Source organism: Diplotaxodon limnothrissa, linkage group LG17, assembly GCF_057381915.1.
Source record: "Diplotaxodon limnothrissa isolate DT_005_m linkage group LG17, D_limnothrissa_male_GT1.1, whole genome shotgun sequence".
NCBI classification, from domain to species: domain Eukaryota; kingdom Metazoa; phylum Chordata; class Actinopteri; order Cichliformes; family Cichlidae; genus Diplotaxodon; species Diplotaxodon limnothrissa.
The window spans coordinates 36,479,365-36,503,430 of NC_140612.1; the positions used below are offsets into that span (position 1 = coordinate 36,479,365).

The window sequence follows — 24,066 nt, forward strand, 5'->3', positions numbered from 1 at the left end:
TGTGTTTGTATACCTTCCTGAAAAAGAGTTCATTTAATTTAATAGGTTTTACAATAAAGCAAACCCAGAAAATGCTTCCTGCATTCCTGGAATTGCAAGAAATGATGCACTTTGAGTGACAGTCCTTTCAGGCCTTTAATGCTTGAACTGAACTGAATATTTAAAGTGGTTAGTTTAACTGCTGACAGCCTGGAGTTGCTACTTATCAACACAAAGACCAGGTGTTCAAGCAAGGGCCTTTTGTCTGTATGTGGCTAACATGATATGCGCGCACTGTAACACAGCAGGGTAATCCTTAACCTGAAAAAGCTGAAAATCTTCAACACCAACTAGGAATGCAGCTCCTTCTTCGAGACCAATTTCATATCCAACACTTCACCTCTAACCACTCACAAACTGGTTGGTGAGTGGTTGCTAGGGGGTCATTAGCTCGTTTCTAGGCCTGCATGACTGAGGGTTTATAGAGCAAGTTCACCACAATTTAATCGCGGCACAAAAACTCTTAGCCAGAACACAATGCTTTATTTAATAATGGAATTGTGAAATATCTTGCCTTCATGTACCAGTGTACATTTGCAAATGTTAGAATTCTCCAGTTTAATGTGAGGTTATTATAACCCAATTAATAAACATATTTTCTGATGCCTGAAACTAAAACTGACGCAGTAAAAACAAATTCAAGAAAGTGTGAGCTATTCTTGTTGCTCTTTACTCTTGTCCCTATTTTGACATTCATTTTGAATATACATCTTATTTTAAAACTATTATACATTTATTATACAGTTGTTGTATTTAGCTTCAATTTTTCCAACTAGCACAGAGCTCAAAGTCCAAGTGCTTACAGTTCAAGAGAAAGCTGGAGAGGAAAAGACCCCCTGTTGCAAAACCTTCTTGAGATTCGGCCTCATTTTTTTTCCTTCTCAGCAGTGGTGTGTGTGTGTGTGTGTGTGTGTGTGTGTGTGTGTGTGTGTGTGCAGGTGCTGACAGAAAAAGAGTTCTCCCCACGCCCATTTGATTACATATGCATTAAACTAGTCAAATGTGTAGTTGGGAGTGAGCTGTACATTTCATCACCCGCTTATCCCATCTTCTTACTCTGTACGTCGGATTGCAGTCTATTGACACATTGTTTTTCTTTCCACATATGTTTGCACTATGCATTGCGCAGTGCTTCCATTGCTCAGTTTTTACAACACGTTGAGGCAAGACGACTAAATGCTGATGCAAACACATCCTGTAGCCTGAGCTATGGAAACGCATGGATGGATGAAAGAAGCAATGCTGATGCAACTTTCCAGTGTAGACGGTGCTCCTGGGATGCTACACACACACGTGTGCACACGCACTCATCCATCCATACCTCCAAATATCCTTGACTGAACAAGTCAAGCGGAGGTCCTTTAATGTTATGGTCCCTATTGCTCTTGTTAATCTGTTCAACGTGACAACCTCAATAATGCCTTTTCCCCCGTGTGCATGTGCGGTTGTGTGTGTTTAAAATATTGCGGAGAAGTGTGAGGGGGGACCAAATAATGTACACAAGGCCCCAGAGACAAGTTGGGGCACCATCGGGGTCTCCCACTCATTGCAAACACACATCTATCCTGACAATGCCGACAGTCCATTAACTCCATTTCCCTCTGGACCTTTACCATTAACGGACCCACAAACACCTCACCCCACCCTGCCTCTTCTCTTTACCCCCTCTTCCTCCTTCCCCCTTTTCCATTGATCTGCCTTTGCCACTTTGCAGGGGGCCTTTTAGGCTTCTTCTGCTGTTAATAAGCCAAGAACTCTGGCATCATTCATCAGGAGATCAGAAAGATCACATTACACTCTGCAAGTATCATATAAGAAATAAGTTAATATAAATCTCCACCTGGATTGCAGATATGGTAGTTACATGTTTTTTGGGTGCAGTGACAAAAAATTATGCCTGCAAGTGCGAAGCTGTGGTAGGTTATAGAGAGTGGCAAAAGAGCCTCAAAGCGGGAAGTGTAGATGATGACATGAAACAGCAATGATCCCCATGGGGTGATTGGTTTACCTCATCTAGTAATCTATAGGGGACACGGACTTTATAGGAATAAAAGAAATATAATCATAGTGAGGAATATCACAGCATAGGTCCAGTATAACAAAGAGCATGTTAGAAAAAAACAAAAAAGATAAGGCTGACATGAAAATATACCTGCTCTAACCATTCCCTCCCTTCTCTTTCTTTTTTCTCCGATGTAGTGGAGAGAATACTTGACCTTAAGCTAATTGTTGCCACTAGTTTTTTTAAATGGTTTTACACACTGCCTTGTGACAGCATGGAGCTTTTTTGTAGATGCAAATAAACAGAATTCATTACAAAAACAATGGGAAAGCAGTAATTAGCCAGATCCACTACCCTAACAGAATGGTGTTGTATGTTAATATATTCAGCGCATGAATTACAAACAGCGAGGGGCTGGGCTGAAAATATCGTCAAAATTCCTGCTTGAGTTCTACTCTGGATGACAACATCCTGATCGTCTATGTCATAGGTGTCAAACTCTGGCCCGCGGGCCAAATTTGGCCCGCAGCCTAAATACATTTGGCCCGCGAAGCCATACCAAATTACTATTAGAGCTGGCCTACTACCTATTACCTATTATACAGCTAGTATATATATTGTTTAGTATTAAGCTTTGCTTGTTCCATATTCAGTTTTCCAGCAAAACTTATTTGAGTCCATAAGAAAAGATTCATTCTTATATCTGGAGGAAGATTTTTTTTTCAATAAATATTAATGTTAGCCCGCGACTTTGTTCCAGTTTTGAATTTTGGCCCACTGCGTATTTGAGTTTGACACCCCTGGTCTATGTGTTTAAAGACAAAATAGAAATATGTGGTATTAATTATTAGCTTATTTCTGAAATGTCTACTATTTTCTTATGTAGGTGAAGAACAATTGACACATTTGCATATTTCTTCTTTTGGTCTACATGTAATTTCCCATGTATTTAACGATATTGCTCAGATTTCCTATGAGCTGCAATTTACCTCCTTTATTTTCCTCCCCTGCTGGTCCTCATACATAAATTACAACGCTACCTACAAGAGTTTTTCTGATGTATGTCTGGTAAAGCCTGGGCTCTGTCAGATATTAGCAAAGTAAAGCAGATCATTACCATGACTGTATGAGATCCGTTCTTAAATCTTAATATTCTGCTGGTCTTGAATTTAATTAAAAGGCAGCACTGTAAAAAAGATACTTTTCGCTTTAACATAATAAGGTTAGCACAGGGCTGCCTTAAAAAATGTGTTAGCTGCACTTTGGTTGATTAGTTAGTTCAATGTGATTATGAGTTTTTCAATTATAAAGCTAGTAAAGTTACGTCAAATGACCGGGAGGGGCCTTCTTCAGTCATAAGTCATTTTTCTTCTCTTCAGTGCATGGCTGAATAAATGTATTTGAAATGATTGGGGGGTTTTTTTTCGCCTATTTTTTATTAAGTAAACTACAAAAGATCATGTGGTTAAATGAATCGCTTTTATAAGGTTTTACAGTGAATGCATTTGAAAACAGGGCTCAGCGTTTCCCTCATATGCAATTTTATGCAAAGTATGCAATAATGTAACCTGTCTGCTGTGCATGTGATTTCTATTTCAGTGCTGCAACAGAAGTGATATTTACGTTTCAATAAAAATCAGCAACACACAAGCACTTTTAGGTTTATAGTCCACACGGACCAATATGAGCCCCAGATATAATTTATTATTATGCCAATAAATGTGTACTATACAATAACCTGAGATCTTTGCAATCACAAGCACGGAGTTGATGGCTCTCATTTCAATTGCAACCCATCAGAGGATATTAGCACCCACATAATATTATGATGTGGGAGCTACACCCCAGGTCCTATAAAACTATTAGGAGGGTATCATGCTTATGATGCCTGCACCCCAAGGGGTGACAATATCTGTTTATATTTGTGTGTGTGTGTACTTGTGTTACTGACATTGTGGGGACATAAACCTGGTTAAACATCATTGTGAGGACCTCCCTCCCTTTGAAGGACAAAAAGCAATTTCCCCCCAAATTGAAATCATTACATTTTAGTGTAAACCAGATTTATTAATATACAATTTACAGTGATATAATTAGTATTTATGGTTGTCTACAGCAAATTAGTGTAAATCAATGTAATACTCTGAAGTGGTGTGTGTCAGGAAATGGGCAGAAGAAGGCAGACTGAAATAAGAAAAGGCACGCCTTTATTTAAGCTGTTAACAAAGCCCCAAAACCACAGGAGCTCTTGGAGGAGAACACACAGGGAAACATATCAGACACTGCAAACAGACAAACGTGAGACAAGGCTGTATATACACAGAGGGCTGATTAGACAACAGGTGACAGGTGGGGAACGAGGCACCGCTAAACACAATTAACACGTGAGAATAATCAGGGAAGACTGACAAGAGGAAGTAAAACTAACACAGGCCATGAAAGAAACAAACCTTCAAATTAAAACAGGAAATAACCAAAGGAAATTGAAAATCCACATGATGACAAACACTTAACAGGTATAGGAGAAAGAAGAAGCCAAAGGAAATGTCCTGAAGATGGACACAAGAAGTCTCGCATTAAACAGAGAGAAGAGAAGACAGAGACATACACAGAAAGAGAAGACAGAGGGAGGACGAAATAGGGAAACACTTAAACCTGTACCACAACAACTAAACTGGGACATGAACCAAAACACTGAATTCTAAACTGAAACTCATCGCTAGAATAACCAACACAGGTCAGGGGTGTCACGGGACATAAAGCAGGTAATCTGCTAGATTAAAAACAAACAACAATAAAAAAAAAGAACAATGAAAAATTCAAAATGCAATGACAACAAAAAGTCAATGACGGGTGGGTGTGCATGTGTGTGCGTGCGTATGTGGATGTGTGTGTGAGGCAAAAAGACAAAATGATAAAGCATCAAACAGACAGTGTGTGAAACAATGGAAGAAATTTTTCACATTGTAACTAATATTGGTCATGGCAGAGCTGGTGTCAACATCTGCACATGTGCAAGTATGTAAAACACACACACACACACACACACACACACACACACACACACACACACACACACACACACACACACACACACACGTCGAGGCATCTAGAGAAAGCCACATGGTTCCAAGCCTATTAAACTGCTCATTAGAGAGCTACTCACAGATGGTGCTGCTCTTTATACCACAGTGGAAATGGCCATAGCAAGCGTTTCACAGTGCCCTATGGCTATAGAGTCACTACTCCACCCCCTACCACCACCAATCCTGAAACCTACTGCAAGATACAGCACAATAGGTATGCATGTTTGCAGGAGTGCATTCATACATATAAAGTGTGTCTCTGTAAAGAGAGTTTGTTATCTTTGACTTCAGTCTTACTGGCGCTTGGCATGTTAATAACACAGCAGTCCTCGCTTTGTTAACCTTGTAGCAAACACATAAGAGGCATGACATCACCCAGGTTTAAGTCTCTTTTTACTGGATTAAAGTTGATATTGGAGCAGATTTTCTCCTTACTTTTAAAATACTCCTTACTCAGGCTCCAGCATTCATTTGTGTTCCTTTGAAGCCAGACATAACTGCTCTTAACTTAAATCCCTGCAGCAGAACCCCATTAGCATTCCTGAAACACGAAGAGGCACTGCATTTTCTGTGAGGAATAACACAACTCTGAAATAAAATGGTAATAGCAGAACACACCGATTGTTTGGCTGGTCTTCGACAGGCACCCTGTCACATGCGCTGACATGCACTCTTTTCTGTTAGTATTACTGCATCTGAACCTGTCACCTTCACACCTGAATGAGCATTTTCAGTTACTATTCTGTAAAAGTACTTATTACAGTCTTATTCTGAAATATTTGCATATGACTGCACAAATCTGACCTATGACATTAGCCATACTTTTCTCTTCAGCTCTCACAAATATTACCTTATATAGCAACATATGTATACAGTAATACCATCTAATGGTATTCTAATTTGCAAAAGACCTTTTTCTGGGATGCATTTTTGTTATTTCCAGCCAAGAGGAAAAAATCTCTCTCTTCCTTTCTGCAAGGGGCAAGATCAGCTCTCCCACATGCTGAGGCATCTTACAGCACACATGCACCCACACACACCTAGACCTTTGTGTAGAGTGAAAGGTGACATGCCTGTTGTTCCAAGTCAAAAAAAAAAACAAAAAAAAACCCTAAGAAAAACAACAAGGTCCTCAAAAGGCCTTAAAATTAGGTGAAAACAGCCTCAGGTGAACTCCAAAAGATGGCATATTACACCATGTCATTACTTACTTAACAAAAATTAGGCCAAAATGCCAAAGCAGTGTTTAAAAAATTAAGTAGACTTTTACCATTTTGACCCACTCTTCTTTACAATTGCTTAAATTCACTGAGGTCTATGGGCACGGCTCTCTTAAGGTCCTGTCATAATCTGGAGCTTTATTGGGTCATTACAACTCTTTGATTCTATTCTTTTTTTCAGCCATTTTTTTTGTAGATTTGCTGCTATGTGTTGGATCATTGTTGCATGACCCAGTTTTGGCCCAGACTTAGCTGTTGGACAGACGGCCTCACATCTGACTCTAGAATATTTGGGTAATTCAAGGGACTTCATGGTCAACTACGAGATGCCCACATCCTGTGGCTGCAAAAGAAACCATCATCTTTCCAGCACTGTGCTTGCTATGAGGTGTTTTGTACTGCTTTGCTGGTGCTGTGGATCAGGGCCAAACATGTGCACTTTGGTCTTGTCTGTCCAAAGGATGCTGTTCCCGAAGTTCAGAAGTTTATGCTGGGGCATCCACTCGTTGGAAAACTGGGAACTTTCTTGAACCTTACACTTGTGAAAAATCTTTCTTACTTCAGAATAATGGACCTTAAATGTACTAATATATACTGATAATTAACTGCTTTCTTTTTAGTATGACTGCACCACAGTCTTACTATCACATTACATTAGGCTGAAGCTATCAGGACCATCGATATGTGATATAGGTTTAAATTTCTGACTTTACAGCACATCTAAAAAGAGCTATTGATTGGATTTATCTTTGTGCATGTTTATTTGTATCATTCACACAAGATATTTTGGTTATTATATCATCTCTAAATGGCGAGAATAAACATGCTTAAAAAAAGGCTTAATGCATTTTATTTTGATGGTAACCTTCAGAGTCCTCAACAGATCCTTAAGTTGTTATACTCTCGTGGCAGTTAAACTAGATGCTAATACTTGTGAGTAGAAATGTGGTGCCGAAAGGACTTTGACAGAAGGAGAAAAAGAAAAGAGCTGTCAAGGGTCTCTTCAGATCAGGGCTTAGGGGAGAAAATGGGACTAAACATCTTAACCTAGATTATTCCAGAGCCAAACAGCTGGCACCCGGTCTGCTGGCAGATTCCACTAGAATGGACATACGCTCTCATTTATGTCACTGGCTGCTTGGAAGAGTTCGCCTGTTGTTTTAGGGTTTGTATTTTGTTTAAATTACATGTTTTTTTTTATGATTTTTCTCAGTTAAAGAGCTTCTCTGAAAATATGGTTTTCAGGTGTATTAACTTATCCAAATGAATTGTTTAAAATGCATGAAGAAATGTAAGAAATATAACAGTCATGCCACAAAAAGCAGACAGCCATATGTGACAAACCTAAGCAACAAATTCCGTCAATTTTTCAGGTAGGGCTAACATGTTTGAGCTGGCAAACACCAGGGTTTCCTCTCGCTCTTAAAAAAAATCTCCACTATGACCAGGCAGTGACCAGGGGCCAGTGTCAAAAATATGTGGAGGAATAGGTCTGTGGGCTACCCATGGTAGCTCTGCTTTTTATCCTTTTTATATCGGAAGTGAAACCAAGTGTTAAAAAATGAAACATTTTAGCGACTGTTTATACTTTTCACCCTGTTGTTTTAATCTTTGATGGGGTTTTTTTCCCCATCTTTTCCCTTTATATAGTGAGCTTCCCTATTGCTCCGGTTCAAAATTCGACCCATGCATAGCGCCATCCTCTGCTGGTTTTGTACCGCAAACAAGCACATCTGTGTAGGCTGCACTCCCATAATCCTTCAATTATGCAAACAGTCACAAACATGGTACCACGAATTCCTCACAAAGGGTGACGCGGTACAATTTTGCAAATTCACAGATTTTATACTTAACGAGGCAAAGGTGTGGAGTTACGCCTAAGCCACTGTAGGGCGTAGGGCATACAGATTTTTAAAAAATTATTATTACAAAACATTCTTTTAATTACATAATTTTGATGAACAGAGATGTTTGAAAAGATGTGTGAGAACCTTCACACTGAAGGTTGTTTCATGACTGGATTATAGATCCATCATTTCTTTTTCGTCGTGTCAGAAATGAGACTTTAAATGTTTTGATGAGACAATAAAGGGCTGATGGTTGTCTGCCCTATGATAAATGAAATTCCAATTTTGCTGCAGTTCTCCACTTGAGAGCTCAGCAGTCGACTCTCTCTCTTATTTCATTGCCCCATATTTTCTTTCAGAGCCCCACCCTCTCTCAACCTGACCCATCTGCTCCCTTTTCTTCGATTGCCAGTTGTTGTTTTTTTTAGTTTTATTTACATTCTGTTCATTTTTCTTCTCCTGTCTCTCTCCATTCTAAAGGATTTTCTATGATTTTTCTGCCCCTTTCTCTGTCTCTCGCTTTCTTAATCAATATATCCATCACCGTCTCTTTCTCCACCTGTCTGTCTCTTTTCCAGTGTGAAAGAAAGGTCTAGAGAGCATTCTCAGCCCTCTGCTCCTCTTGTCTGTCTCCAGGGTAAGCAGCTGTGATGGGGCTTAATGCACTATTGATCCCTGTCATCCTTTAGAATTTACCTGCTGATGCACACATGGCACACCCACACACAAACACCCACCCATAGATACTATGATAATGCTATGTATACTTCAATGGATTTATATAATTGCATGCACCTCTAAGGGCAGAAACATACAAGGATACAGGTTTAAAAAGCCACATGCACACAAAAGTGTCAAAGCACTTGACCCCACAAGTGCTTTGACATGTCACAGCAACAATAGCAGGACAGCATTGCTCTTTAAAGTACATTAGCACAGCCACAGAGCAGAGTGAAGGCTGCTATTGCTTTCCTTTTATCATTTCATTTATTTTTACTCTGTGTTTGCAGCCAGCGGAGAAGTGACTGGCAAAAGCATCAAGGCACATGCTAGCATTAGCAAGCTATATAGCAGCACAGCAGGTACAGTAGACCACATTAAAGGTGGCATTGGTTTGGATTTTTATTACTTTTGGTACTTTGATTCTTGTATGCTGTGTGAGACTTGTCTTTTTATTCATTTATTTTTTATTAATCACTCCATTTCCATCTTCTAATAGTAAAGATATTGGAAATGGTTTTACCAATATCTGTCCATCAGTACCATCTTGGTTGTCAGTGACTTGTGATTAGCCAATGAGTTTGCAATTTCATACCACAAATAATACATGATTTCGAAACATGGTATGAATTATCTAAAACAGATATTTCAATCAGTATGAGTCAAACTCAGTGACAGAGACCATAAACACATCAGGAAGGTGTTTGCCGCTTTCTCATAAACTTCTACAGGACCAGAAGACTTTAAGCAACCACAGCTAATCTAGTGGCTTTCAAACAGAACACAGCTTTAAGGAACTTTAGCATTAGCTTATTTTTTCTGGCCTGGAGGGTATGTTTATGTTTTTATACTGTCTATGATAAACTCATCAGGAAGGTCAGCTCTGTTCTGGGATGCACCCTGGACCCAGTGCAGGTGGTGGAGAAGGACTCTGGCCAAAATAACATCTCTGATGGACAGTCTCCCACCCCATGCATGTAAATGTTGCTGAACTGCAGAGCTCCTTCAGTGACAGACTGCTGCATCCTTGATGCATGAAGGAGCGTTTCCGCAGGTCCTTCCTCCCTGCAGCTGTCAGACTGTACAATCAGAACTGCTCCCAACAAACAGATGTTTACATCTGCGCTGTAACTGCAATAAGTTAATTAACCGGTTCGCACTACAACCTGGTTTGCCTCTTATCTGTAGTTATTTTTATTTAATTTAATAACTGTACAGTACTCTCTGTATATAGTAACCATTGTCCTTAATGTAAATATGTAAGAAAATTGTGAATGTTTCTGTTCTGTGTCCTGTGTACTGTTTGTTTGTATATGTGTCTTTTTGGTTGCTGTTACAACCAAATTTCCCCTTGTGGGACAATTAAAGGATTATTCTATTCTATTCTATTCTATGATTTCTATCTTAGCTTAACATTGAAGGGGAGAGCAAGGGGCTAGTATAGTAAGATAGTATAGTAAGAAAAACAAATGCACAAGTTGTATTGTAATGCAGACTTTCATATTGTAAAACTTTACTTTCTGAAGGCTTATTGTGACATTTGTTTTCAATCTTTTAGCCTCAAAGGCGACCAAAAAAGTTGATCTTGAAAAAGTACATACCTTTTTTCCAACTATGGGAAAATTATGTCATTTAGTTGTATTTTTCTATCAGATTAATCTAATCTGATTACATCAGAAATGTTACAGAGATATTTTCATAAAATCTTTATGAGACTGGACAGAATTGGACATTTTGAATCAGGTCTTCAGAAGTATACATGAAATTGACACAAGACACAATTTGTGAGACATCATCTTAAAGTTCTTAAGAAAATATCACACACAAGGACCCAAGTCATTTATTGTGTGAAGGGAATTTTCAGTCTTTAATGAAGTTATGCAATCAAACATGCTTTTGTAGCACAAACCATCATTTTTTCCTCAACCTAACTAAAATGTTACCTGAAGCTTACAAAACTGCAAATAATATAAATGAAAATAAATATTTCTGGCAGAGAAATCCTCCCTGTAGCTGTTTTCACTACAAAACAGTGCTGTAGAAATACATTACATTAATAAAGAATACATGAAATCACAAAGATGAATCCATAAACCAGACAATTAGCTTACATCATTTAAAACTCCATCATAGGAACACCTAATGTGCCATATGATCATTTTATATTCATTATAGCTTTGTGCTTAAACTGAAGTGTAACCAATTTAATGCTCCCTCGTAGCTACCTCAGGCTGATAAATTATTTCTCTACACACCCCTGCAGTTAAAAAAAACTATTTATCCATACAGAATGGTATCCATTTGCCTCATGTAGTGTATACAATAAAGGGTTATTGCTTCCAGAAAATATAAAACCTTATGAAATTTGATGTGCATGATATTTACTGTGGTAAGTCCTCCTTGCGTAGGAGGAATAATCACTTGTTTTCTATTCTATTGTATGTTAAACATCTTTGATGGAGGCTGAATGCATAACTCCCGGTTAGGGAATAGGAGGTATATTCATTTTTGTCAGCATGCTGCTGTGCTGGTGAATGTAAGGCAACGCCTGAGGTGCCTATGAGAGATATAGGGTTGTGAATCTAAACTGAACTGCAAGCTACAAGAAAATATAGCACAATGCCCCAATGTATTTATTTGAATACCCCGGAGCTCACTGTAACATCTTAAAATTACTTGTTTTGCTTGACCAATACATATAGCTGATATAGCGCAGCATCTGGACCAGAAACCACATTAAATTTACTGTTAAATTTATTGTTAACTTTTATTAATAACTTTTCTTATTTTGTAAATGTAGAAAGTGTAGCAAATCGTTAAAAATAAAAAGTTTTGCCATTTTTTAAATTCAACTGTTATGTGATAATCAGATTTAAGGCTGATAAATACTATGTTGGTTACGTAGTGGGATTGGGGTGATTTTTTTTATGCTGTTTTAAACCATTGCTGCAATTTTTCTCACTACACGTCACAACATTCATCATTTTTGCTCCCATAACGCTGTAAGTGTGCATTCTTATGTTTAATTAAAATCTAAAAAATAATGAGACTCGTTGTTTTGCTGCACTGTAGCATTATGACGAGGCAGCTAATGCACCCTGTTTGAGTAAAGTGCCTTTTTACACTTACAAGGAGTCTTTGTGTGATTCTAAGACTCTAACACTGCATTCACATTTGTCCTTCTTTAAATATAAGGTTTAATTTACAGGACAATAAATAACTGGTTTTGGTTTAGAATTAATTCACATACTCACATAACACTGTACTCTAAAATAAGTGCAAACATTTTCGTTTACAGTGTTATGTATGATTTAATCTTTTTGTTTTCTGAGTTACCTTAGTTGCAGCTGCTCCAGTCCATAATTGAGGAGCTAAGAGGTGGAAAAGGGGCGGAGCAAGCCTAGATGGAAAACTGCAAATTGGCTCATTCCATAACTCGGGATCATGGGGGGGAATTGGAGTTCGTTATATTAGTTTCATCTGGGTTTTTTGTGTTTTACCCCTTTTTGTGTTTTTGTGGGCTGATCAGCCATTATTTAAGTTTTCCCTTTGTCTTGTTCAGGTAGGTCAGTTTTTTGAGTTATCAGTATTGTTTGTTTTTAACTTTGAGTAGAGCTCGGTTGTTTTGGCCTCTTTTATGGGCCCAAGATTTTGATTTCTTTTGTATGTTTTAACCAACTATGTTTTTGGATTAAATAAAAAAAAAACTTTTTTGGACTTTAACCTGTGCCTGAGTTTCCTTCGCTGCTCGATCCATCACAGGAACTTAAATATTAAAAACCTTTAATAATCATAATTATTTTCTTGTTGTGTTTTGGCATTGAATACAGAACACAACTAATGCAATTAATACTGGCTCTATGTGACTGTGTTCCAGTAATCGACATCAGTGGGTCAACGGGTAACAGAAATTGGTTTCTAGTGCCTTTATTAGTGTCTATGGGAAAGACTTCTCATTGAGGCATCATATTGAAACAATGCACTAAGGATGTCTTCTATCATTCTACCTTTGAACCATATTACTTTTTATTATTTATAATGAAATAATTCATCTTGTGCATTGGCAGAAGAAAAAAATTGAACTTGCTCTTTGCAATTATACCACATTGATGGACCCCAACCCCGTGTTAAAAAAAAAAGCATGAAATTCAGTCATACATGCATGTGAATATCTGTCTGGTCATGTGATAATTGGTTAAATTATGTACCATCTACACTCTCAGTATGTCTGTTTTTCATTCTCTGTCCGATGAATGACGTTTAGTCATTATCCGCAGAGATGCGTATACAGTCTGTTCCTCCCTTTGACTCAGTGAATTAATGGCTGCTGGGAGTGTAGCAGCAAAGCTCTGGGATCAATACATCAGGCCAATAGAAGACCCCCTCCCTCCCACCCCATGTTTGTGCTTCAAACTGTGTGAATATTTATTTGTCCCATCCTCTGCGTTTGCGTGTCTGCACTTATGTCTCTGGTCTGTAAATTTATGGGTGTGCTTGGATATCGCTGCATATCTGTGGTTTTGCGAGCCTATTGCAGGTCGAGATTGTTGACACACACAAATCAAAAGCCTTGACTTCTCCTAATGCCTCCTTTCCCTCGTCAGCGTCTTCCAGGCAGTGACTGCAAATCATTACCTCTCTGTTTTTCTGCCCTCTCCTCTGCTGTTCGCCCTATTCTGCATTGCCAAAGTGCTGCTGCAGCAGTATGTGGGATTAATTAGTAAACACAAAGTGCTAAGTGGAAAATCTTTGCAACAACAGGAATAGTTTGGTTACAATGATTGATGGAGAAGAGGAAACCCACAAGACGTTTCCTTGTTAATGAACTTCAGAGATGACGCTGGGGGTGGATCGCCGAGCAAAAGATTTAATATTTTCCACTGAAAACACACTGGGGACCTGTTCATGACTACTGTTTATGGTTAGCAGAGCATTTAAAACCCACCAAAAAACAGGAGTCTAAGAAGAGCAAAACTGTTAAAATTCTAAAACAAAACTTTGCATTGAGTTCGCTTGGATAGACCATTAACTCCTTGCGGAAGAAATCTTTCATGATTTTACTATGGCTATGCATCGCATGTTTTCTGATGAGTAAATATGCAGCCATATTTACTCATCAAAAAAACAATTAACATTAAAAATGTTCGATAGACCCACAAATTTACCTAAGGCAAGCAAAACTGTTTTCCAAGGGTCACAGGCAAAACACGATGTATTATACAACCCTCTTGTTTTATAATGTGAGCTCAGGTAAGAAAATTCTCGGCTTATTGATTTATCTACAGCAGCCACAAAAGAAAGTTGCAAGCAAACAAAATCCGTGGGGGACTTTTAAAGGTTTGAGAGAAATGTGTTCAGCTGAGAATGAACTAAATTTTTATCCATGAGAAATGGACCTTTGGTTTCACACATTAGTCTCATGTTTGATCGGATGTTACCACTAGAGTCTAAGTTCCATTTCTGTGGTTTACAGTTAAATGTCTCAACAGTCACTGTAACAATTTGCTTAAAACATCATTGATCTTTTTACTTTTCATGTTGTACTTTAAATTATCTATAGCCAAATGTCTACAGCACTGAGCCCATAATCTTCAATTATACACATTTACACCCTATACAGAAGAACTCTCGTGTCATGTGTAACTTGGGTTTATAGGGAATTCTGACTATGACTACTTCATAGGAGTCAACATGTGTTTTTGTGGGGTTTTTTAATCATTGTGGGGTAACACATTACTGTGGTAAATCCGGTATTTACATCACAGTTTGATTTGCGTCATTACTTGCACATAAAATATCTTCAATTATCTGAAGGATGGGCTGATAGAAAGAAAAAACATTCAACATGATGGTTTTTATTTATTTATTTATTTATTTTTTATTTTTTATTTTACCATATTTGCAACAATCAGGTGATTTGACATTAAGTACATGGAATTGGGAAACTGGTGGATGGTCTACAACTTTTGAGGAGTGGAGATGCGAACATAACATAACAGAAACAACTGCAGTGTGCAGCTAACAAAACGTGGGCTCATTGGACGCATCTGCACAGACCGCAAGCTAAGTAAAAGCTAGAAAAGAACCCACAGTGATGGTAGAGTAAAGTTGAGTGCATGCCAACGCCAGCCCTGATCTTCAGCAGGTAACAAAGGCAGGGAGGCGCATTCAGTCTTGTAACGCTGTAACCTCAAATTTGACCTGAACATTTTTTTACAGTAGCGTCACAGTGCCAATCTCATTGAAATTTCTTTGTTGGTTTAAAACTTTGCTTTGTGTTGTCAGCTTGTTTTTTAATGCAAAGACTAATAGAAAGATTACATGTCTGTCCTCATTAGGATAGGGATTTGTGTCAGTGTGTGGGACTGTGACCTGACATTTATATGGTTATCTGGTAATCCTGTAAGTCATATGTATCAGGACTTGTTACCGAGTAACACAATAGTAACTTTAAAAGCAGTGTAACAAATAAATTTCTCCAAGGAGTAATTATGTAACCTAATACAATACTTTAAAAAGAATAGAAACGGATAATGTGCGATTAGCTACTTTTTTGAGTAACAAGCGCAATATTGTCAATACATTCGAAAAAAGATTCATTTAGATTTTCATGGGGTTTGATTATATTTTACACATTTTATTATCATTTGTAATTCTTTGAAATATCATAGCATCACAAGCCACTTGGCTTTGAGTTCTTGGCTCAAGAGCTGAGTTCATGCACCAAACGAGCAGTAGCCAGTTGATAATTTAGACTTTGTTTTATTTTATTTATTTTATTTTTTTTGTTTTATCTGAGCACATACGTGTGTGTATTTACATATATATTCGTATTTGTAAATGCAAGTATGTGTACTTTTGTATATATTGTTTTTTTCTGTATATGTCTGAAATAAAGATACAATACAATACAATACAATAACAATCACAACCACCACTACCAACTCTCTATTTACTTTGTTGGACAATCTAAATTACACAAGTATTTATCTATTTCAGCTTAGACAATTAATCAATACTATATTTGAAAAAACTAAAGAACAAAGCTATGAGTTTTTTAATCTAGAGCTTGTATAAATTCTTCAACCAGTTAGCTGAGCTCACTTATATTTATTCATGACGCCTATCTTGTCAACACCATCTTCAAGAAATGCAACCAGATTGAGTAGAGTAAGAGAAGAACAGCCTCTGTAGATACTGAACCTAATAAAACCCTATAATTACTAAATGTGAGCACATTAGCTGTGTTATTGTTAGCATGCTAGCAAGCTAACATTAGAATCTGACTTTAAGGCGCCATTTCTATATCTCACTTTCTCAAAGCCACTACAATGGGGTTGGACGCGTTTAATTCATAGTTTCAATTTTGGCAAGTTCCACCTTATGACATGAAATTTTCTTTCATGAAAATTTGTTAAATGCCTGTAATGTGTCACTCCTGGGCTCCAGATAGCAAAAAATACATTACTGAATGATTAAATTTATCAGTCAGCTGTTGTCACTAATTCAGCCAGTTGACAATACTTGTTTGACTTTTTATGATTACTGTTTCCACTGTTTTCCAGCTAACATTTAAGCAATAGGTGATATATATATATATATATATATATATATATATATATACATATATATATATATATATATAAATACAGCGCATGCGTCCCCCTAAATCTTTTGGTTTATATGTCATTTGTATATTAATGTTGTGCCATACTATGTAAAAATTAAAGAAACATCAGGTATCTCACACATTTGGGTCCATAATAAAAACTCAATGCTTGTACAGTGGAGACACACCCACAGTTGTTCTAATATAAATATATATTGAAATGCTAGAGATATGACTCAGAGGATTAAGAGGGAGGTTCAGTATTTTCTCATGCGACTCCTTAGTTGTTCCAGTGCATGGAGAAGGGATATCCTTGTACACGAGCATACTGGCAAACACACAAGTATTTGAATGTGAGGTGCAAGTGTGTTTACATTTCCACTTTCCAAGTGTTTGTGCACTGCTGCTCTGTGTAGCTTCCCAGTGATGAGGGAGTGGAGGAAAATGCTACTGAGCACGTGCAGTAGTGTTTACTCTCTTCCTGTGCTTACTATCTCACTCCTATAGATACACAAACAGATGCATCCCAGAAGGGAGTTGGGATGCTTGGATAAATACGGCTTCTTAAACATGCACAAAAGTAATTAATGCACACAAATGCACACAAACGCCTCTGCCCACTGCCTGGTAGAGCGCTCGGGTTCCAGCTACAATGGGCTTGTTTGTTTGATTTCCACTGCAGATTAAATCAAGTTCAAATGCTAAGAGGTGCTGATTGTTTAACTGCACACATGTTCAAACACAGGGGAGAGGAAATGTGTGTAATTATCCATACACACATAATTGCACACAAAGGCAAACACATATTTTATATGGTCCGTGAACACGAACTGCTATTAAGCACGGCTGCTATGAGGGGGGCTTTTGTCTGAAAGACTGAATAATTAGGAGCCGTTCAAATTTCAGAAGAATCGTATAGAAAATGAATAAAACTAAAAATGCAGTGTGACCTGACGTCCCGAAGATCACGATCATCCAACAGTGAATTTTAGCCTTGCCTTTTGCGCACAGAGATTTCTCCAGATTTCTCTGAATATATTGATATTATGTACTGCAGATGATGAGTTATTCAAAGTCTTCAAATCTTATGTTGGGGAACATTATTTTCAAATTGTTCCAAATTTACGTGCAGGTTGGTGTACCTCCGTCCATATTTTCTTCTGCCTTTCTAAGCTGCTCTAACCTAATAACTGGATTATGTTCCTGTAACTGTTTCCTTTAGCATCACTTACTTTTTTTCAGCCTTTTGTTGCCTACTTTTTTCGAGACCCGTCTTAACGAAATAGCAAAATGTCTCAGTTTAAAAATCTGATGTTCTGTTGTAAATGGCTGTAAATTGGGTTGAGGTTATCAGGTTTGCAAATCATTGCATTCTGTTTTTATTTATAATTATACAGCTTCCAAAAATAGGTTATAAATAAGTGTTCGTATTTATCTGGTTAATAATTTTGGCTTGCTGCTATGGTTTCACTTGTATACACACATTTGGTACTCTGCTACATCCCAGAATGCAAAGCATACCTGGGAAGGTGTTTAGTTCAAACACACAGCATAGAACTACCTGTTAGTTGGGTCAGATCAAGGTTGGATCATGCACCAGAAATGAGCCACTCTGGACTTCATTTGGAAGCACCTCCTCCAGAGGGACTTCGGATCTGCACGCGAGTGTGATTACCGTATTCACATCTGCACCTGAGTTCAACTTAAACAGACTTCTATTTCAACTGTCCAGTTCAAATATGTATTTTAGAGATTAATAAAAAATAATAAGCCCAATTCCTGCATATGTTTAATGGAGGCTTCAAGTTTTCAAAGTGGTTGTGATGGCACAAAATGAAAGTGACACTGGAAATATTGGTATCAATCCAGTATGGGTGAAGTCAATACCAAGATTGATCTTCATTACTCATTAGATGAATCATCATCAATTTATTCTAATTCTGGACACATTTTATAGACCGCATAATTACACCTTTCAGTTTTTCACATATTTTGAAACTTGGAACGTTAATGTATCGGTCTCTAAAGCTCTTTGGGTGAACTTCTGTTGTTTAAATATACTATGGGTTATAAATAAAATAGACACAAAATGTTCAGACCTTTGATAGTGCATATATAGGTGTATTTTTTAATTTCATTCAAAAAATCCCATTAATTTAACATAATTCAGTGGACCTGAGCTTAGATGACATATCGATCCAATCGTGCTAGTATCGATCCGATATAAATACCAGGGCTAATGTCGATATTATCGATCTACCCCCTGCTAAAGTTTATTCAGTCTTAACAGAAAATCTAATAGAAATGAATTGAAAGGGTTAAAGGAAGTTTCTATTTTCTGTGTACTTACAGGAACTGTTTAGCTACTTTTGATTAGTTGTGTTTGCCAGAGTGTGTCCTTCTCTAAGCACAATATGTGACAATCCACAAACACTTGTCTCAGCTTGTGTGTGTGCTTACATGAGTCTGTGTGTGTGGGCTGAGGAGACTGTGTCTCACTGTTTTTGTGTTTGCATGCTGTTTTACTGACCTGTGGGTGACTTGGGTCTAGGCCACGGTGACACCGCATTGATGTCCCAGTTGGGAGTTCCTGTCCTCCCCTCTGGTATCACCCACTGTTGATGTTACAGTGACCCTCACCTCACCACCTCTGTCATCTCTTTCATCCACACCTTGTTACCCAACCCCTACTAGTTTCCCCTCTTTTTATTGCCTTTACTTGTTTTAACCCACCTTGTTATCTTTGAACATCTGTCTTTCCCCCCTTCTCTTCTAATTACTCCCTCTTTTTGATTTCATCCCTTTTCCCCCTCTCTCCCTCCCTCCACTGAGGATGGCTGCAGTTCATTTCTCTGATAAACTTTACCCTTTCTCTCTTTCATCTCCTACCTTTGCCAAGTAAAAGACAAACAGAGCTGAACTGAGGGAGCCAGTTCGAATTTACAAGCAGACACAAATATTTTTTGCCGTAAATGTTTACTCAGGCGCTGGCAGGCTCTGATGGACTGACCTCATCAGGCTTGCTCTCTCTCTCGAGCGCAGGCACACACACCTTATACAGTCACCACTTTTAACATGTCCTCGGTTACTTTTTGCAGCATCTGTTCTGTGTAAACATGGTTCACGTAATCCAATTATATGTAATATGTTATATGACTACGCTTGAGTAACAGCTCCGCCCATGCACACACAACCACCAACCATGTTTTCTAACAGCACATGGGTCTAGAGCAGTCGTGGCTCATTGTTATGGACACACAAGCTGTGGCGCACTCACTGAACCAGAAAAACAACTGGCTCTGACTTCCTGCTGGCTTCCTCTGTAGTGGAGCAGGCCCCTAACACTTCTACTTTCTCCCTAACGTACGCACATATACACAGAGACAATGCAAGGATGACAAGCCCCAGTGTACTCCCGCCATCCTGTTTTCTAGCCGGAGCTTATTTTGGTCGTGTGCCGGATCAGTATTTGACAGGAAGGAGTTGCCTCTGCTTTTGTGTGTGTTTGCCTGAGTGTCTGTGTGGAGCATGGGGGAAATTCAGAGGAAAATTCCTGTCTGTCATAATATCAACAAGTCCATATTTGGGACTTGGCTCAGTGTAAATACACCCCATATGGAAAAAATATATATAAATCTTATAAAGTTTGCATCTGTCTTGTGTGAAACTTGTATGAAAAGAACACAATAGAGTGAAAACAGATATAAGATCCCTTGAAAAATTATATAAATAAAACTTGTATGTTTTGGATACTTACTAAAACAATATATGAAAGTGGCCACTTTCATGAGTAAATCATATAAGCCTTATATAATTCACTATATGAAGTAGGTCAAATCTGATGCAAGTCTTTTTTCTATTTCTTTTCCATATGGGACATAAGATAAGATAAGATAGAACTTTATTAATCCCTCGGGTGGGTTCCTCTGGGAAATTCGACTTCCAAAAAGCACAGCAACGACCGAAGTTACAGTTACAGAATTGTTATATATATATATATATATATATATATATATATATATATATATATATATATATACACACACACACACACACATATATAAATACAGAGACAAATATAAATAAAATATACAAAGGGGATAAATAGAATAAATAGGAATAAAAAATAAAAATACAAGTGAATTGCACATTTCAAGTATTGAGTCTATTGCAGTCTATTACATATCAGTATAATTCATTTTCCAGCACTGTTTTTCTACTTATAGTGTTCAGGAAGGTTCCAAGATAGTGTATAAAAAAAGTCACAGAGACGTCTTTATTCTTGTACACTTGTTTGCCACCAATGCAGTGCTGGTGCCATTGCTCAGTCTAGAACTACTTCAATGCATTTCCACCCGAAGAAGACTGCTGGGGACAAAAAGGCAGAATCAATACTGCACAACAAAACTACAGGGTCCATAGTCAAAGGAGCTTGCAAAGAAAAGCGTCTGGACTTCTTTAAGTTGCTTGAAGACGTTTCACCTCTCATCCGAGAAGCTTCTTCAGTTCTAAGGTCAAATGGTGGAGAGTCCCAGATATAAACCTAGTGGGAGTAACCCCCCACAGAGGGACAAAAGGACCCCCTGATGATCCTCTAATCGCCTGAGCCAAGGTGGGAAACTGGGTGTGGGTCCCAATCAGCCAGAGTTTCGGGTGTGTTCATTGTGAAACCTGGCCCCACCTTATCATGCGAATTCCTGAGGTCAGATGGCCCAGGATGTGAGTGGGCGTTAAGGCGTCTGGGAAGGGATCTCAAAACTGGATTATAGATGGCAGAGAGTTGGTGTCGTAAACCCCCGCCTCTGTTCAAAGATGGTCGCGCACAGTGGACATAGATGGCTTCTTTCACTGGTCTTCAAGACCAGACACCAGCAAGGGAGGATAAGAAGGACAGACGCAACAACATTGTCATCCCCTATGTAGCCGGTGTATCAGAAAAACTCAGGAGAGTTTTCTCCAAGCATGACATCCCGGTGCATTTCAGACCCAGCAACACGCTCAGACAAAAACTGGTTCACCCGAAAGACAAAACGCCAAAACACAGACTTAACAATGTGGTGTATGCTGTACAGTGCAGCGAGGAATGCTCAGACCTCTACATTGGAGAGACCAAACAGCCACTTCACAAGCGCATGGCACAACACAGAAGAGCCACCTCCACAGGACAAGACTCAGCAGTCCATCTGCATCTTAAGGATAAAGGACACTCTTTCGAGGATGCCAATGTTCACATTTTGGACAGAGAGGACAGATGGTTTGAAAGAGGAGTGAAAGAAGCCATCTATGTCCACTGTGAGCGACCATCTTTGAACAGAGGCGGGGGTTTACGACACCAACTCTCTGCCATCTATAATCCAGTTTTGAGATCCCTTCCCAGACGCTTTAACGCCCACTCACATCCTGGGCCATCTGACCTCAGGAATTCGCATGATAAGGTGGGGCCAGGTTTCACAATGAACACACCCGAAACTCTGGCTGATTGGGACCCACACCCAGTTTCCCACCTTGGCTCAGGCGATTAGAGGATCATCAGGGGGTCCTTTTGTCCCTCTGTGGGGGGTTACTCCCACTAGGTTTATATCTGGGACTCTCCACCATTTGACCTTAGAACTGAAGAAGCTTCTCGGATGAGAGGTGAAACGTCTTCAAGCAACTTAAAGAAGTCCAGACGCTTTTCTTTGCAAGCTCCTTTGACTACGATGACCTGGATGACTGAGAACCTTCACAGACATACAGGGTCCATACAGTAGCTGGAGTCTCTGACACCAGTGGCTTTAGAAAAGGCTGGTGCAAAAAACTAAAAGGTGACTTGCAGCTTCACAGATTATTTTGGAAACCAGCCCTGACTTAAACTTCACAAGCCCGTCATGAAGATGCAAAGATGTGGTTGAACTGTTGAAAAGCAAAAATGAAGAACTGGCACTGGTCTGGATTAAATGTTTGTGATTATTTAAAATGGATAATGGTATATTAATTAACATAAGCACTTAAATTCCTCATGTTAATATGCCCAGATTTAGTCACACAGGCTAATTTTCTTCTGCTGTCCCAGGCAATTTGAGGGCCTGGGTTAATTAATCAACTAATCCAAACATACAGAGGCATTTGAACACAATAAAACACATACCAGAATAACACATCACTTTTTTCTGTCACTTTAATTGTAAAACTGTAATTTTAAAACTGTATATACTGTATATTCTGTGTATTTATTATCTCACTCTTATTGCCTGTTCTTATTGCCCTTATCTTTAATGTTATGCTGCTCTGTTGTATGTTAATTGCCCCTTGGGGATAAATAAAGTCTTTCTGATTCTGATATTAAAGATCAAACTTATATAAACTTTTCACTCTTTTCAGTCTCTATGTGTTTTTATACCACTCTGTGTCCTGTCTCCCTCCCCTCCTCTCCAATCGGATGGCTGTGCCTCCCTGAGCATGGTTCTGAGATTTCTTCCGGTTAAAAAGGAGTTTTCCTTTCCAGCAAGTCACCAAGTGCTTTCTTATAGGGGTTTGTCTGATTGTTTGGGGTTTTCTCTGTATCATTGTAGAATCTTTGCTTTACAATATAAATCTCCACGAGGCAACTGTTTCTGTCACTTGGGGCTATGTAAATAAAATTGAATTGAATTGAAACTTCTTTCAGTGACTCTACTTTAAATCATGATAGCACGTTTGATTAACCCACAACCGCTGATTTAGAGAAAGAAGTAAAACATTTTTATGTTGCTTATTACTGTGCGTATTGTATTCCGTATATGTTACACTCCTGTGTCCATTCTTTGAAAAAGGTACATGTGTAACATATAACACTGCACTGAGCTATTGCTCAAACTGGACCTCCTAGTGTGTTCTTCTCAAACAGTCACAGTCCTGGCACACGGTAGCTCTTGAACCAAATCATTAAAAACTGATTTGGGTGAAATAAGCCTTAAAAACAAAACCTATTTGGTGATCTTCCTAATTTTAAAACCAGGAATATCCACGCTCTCATTGTAATATCGAGTTACTGTCTTCTTTAAACACCCTGGCTTTTTATATTCTTACAGTTATTGAGGGAATCTCTAAATAATTTCAATTCAAGGTGCTTGAGATTGTAAGGTAAAGACAAGTGGAGGAGTTTAAGTATCTCAGGGTTTTGTTCACGAGTGACGGGAGAAGGGAGCGGGAGATCGACAGACGGATTGGTGCGGTGGCCGCAATGATGCGGATGCTGTACCGGTCTGTTTTAGTGAAGAGAGAGCTGAGTGTAAAAGCGAAGTTCTTAATTTACCGGTCGATCTATGTCCCTATCCTCACCTATGGTCACGAGCTATGGGTAGTCACCGAAAGAACGAGATCGCAGATACAAGCGGCGGAAATTGGCTTCCTCCGAGGGGTGGCTGGCCTCTCCCTTAGAGATAGGGATAAGCGGAAGAAACAGGATGGATGGATGGATGGTAAAGAATATACAATAATACAGAAAAAACCCTAACAATCAGATGACTCCTTATGAGCATTTGGCAACAGTGATAAGGATAAACTCCCGTTTAACAGGAAGAAA

At 38.6% G+C, this 24,066-nt stretch overlaps 1 protein-coding gene across 1 annotated transcript in view; it reads left to right on the forward strand.

The window, feature by feature from the left end:
- Positions 1-24,066, forward strand: part of LOC146615373 (uncharacterized) — a 111,414-nt gene that overhangs the window by 43,584 nt on the left and 43,764 nt on the right. The window lies entirely within an intron of this gene.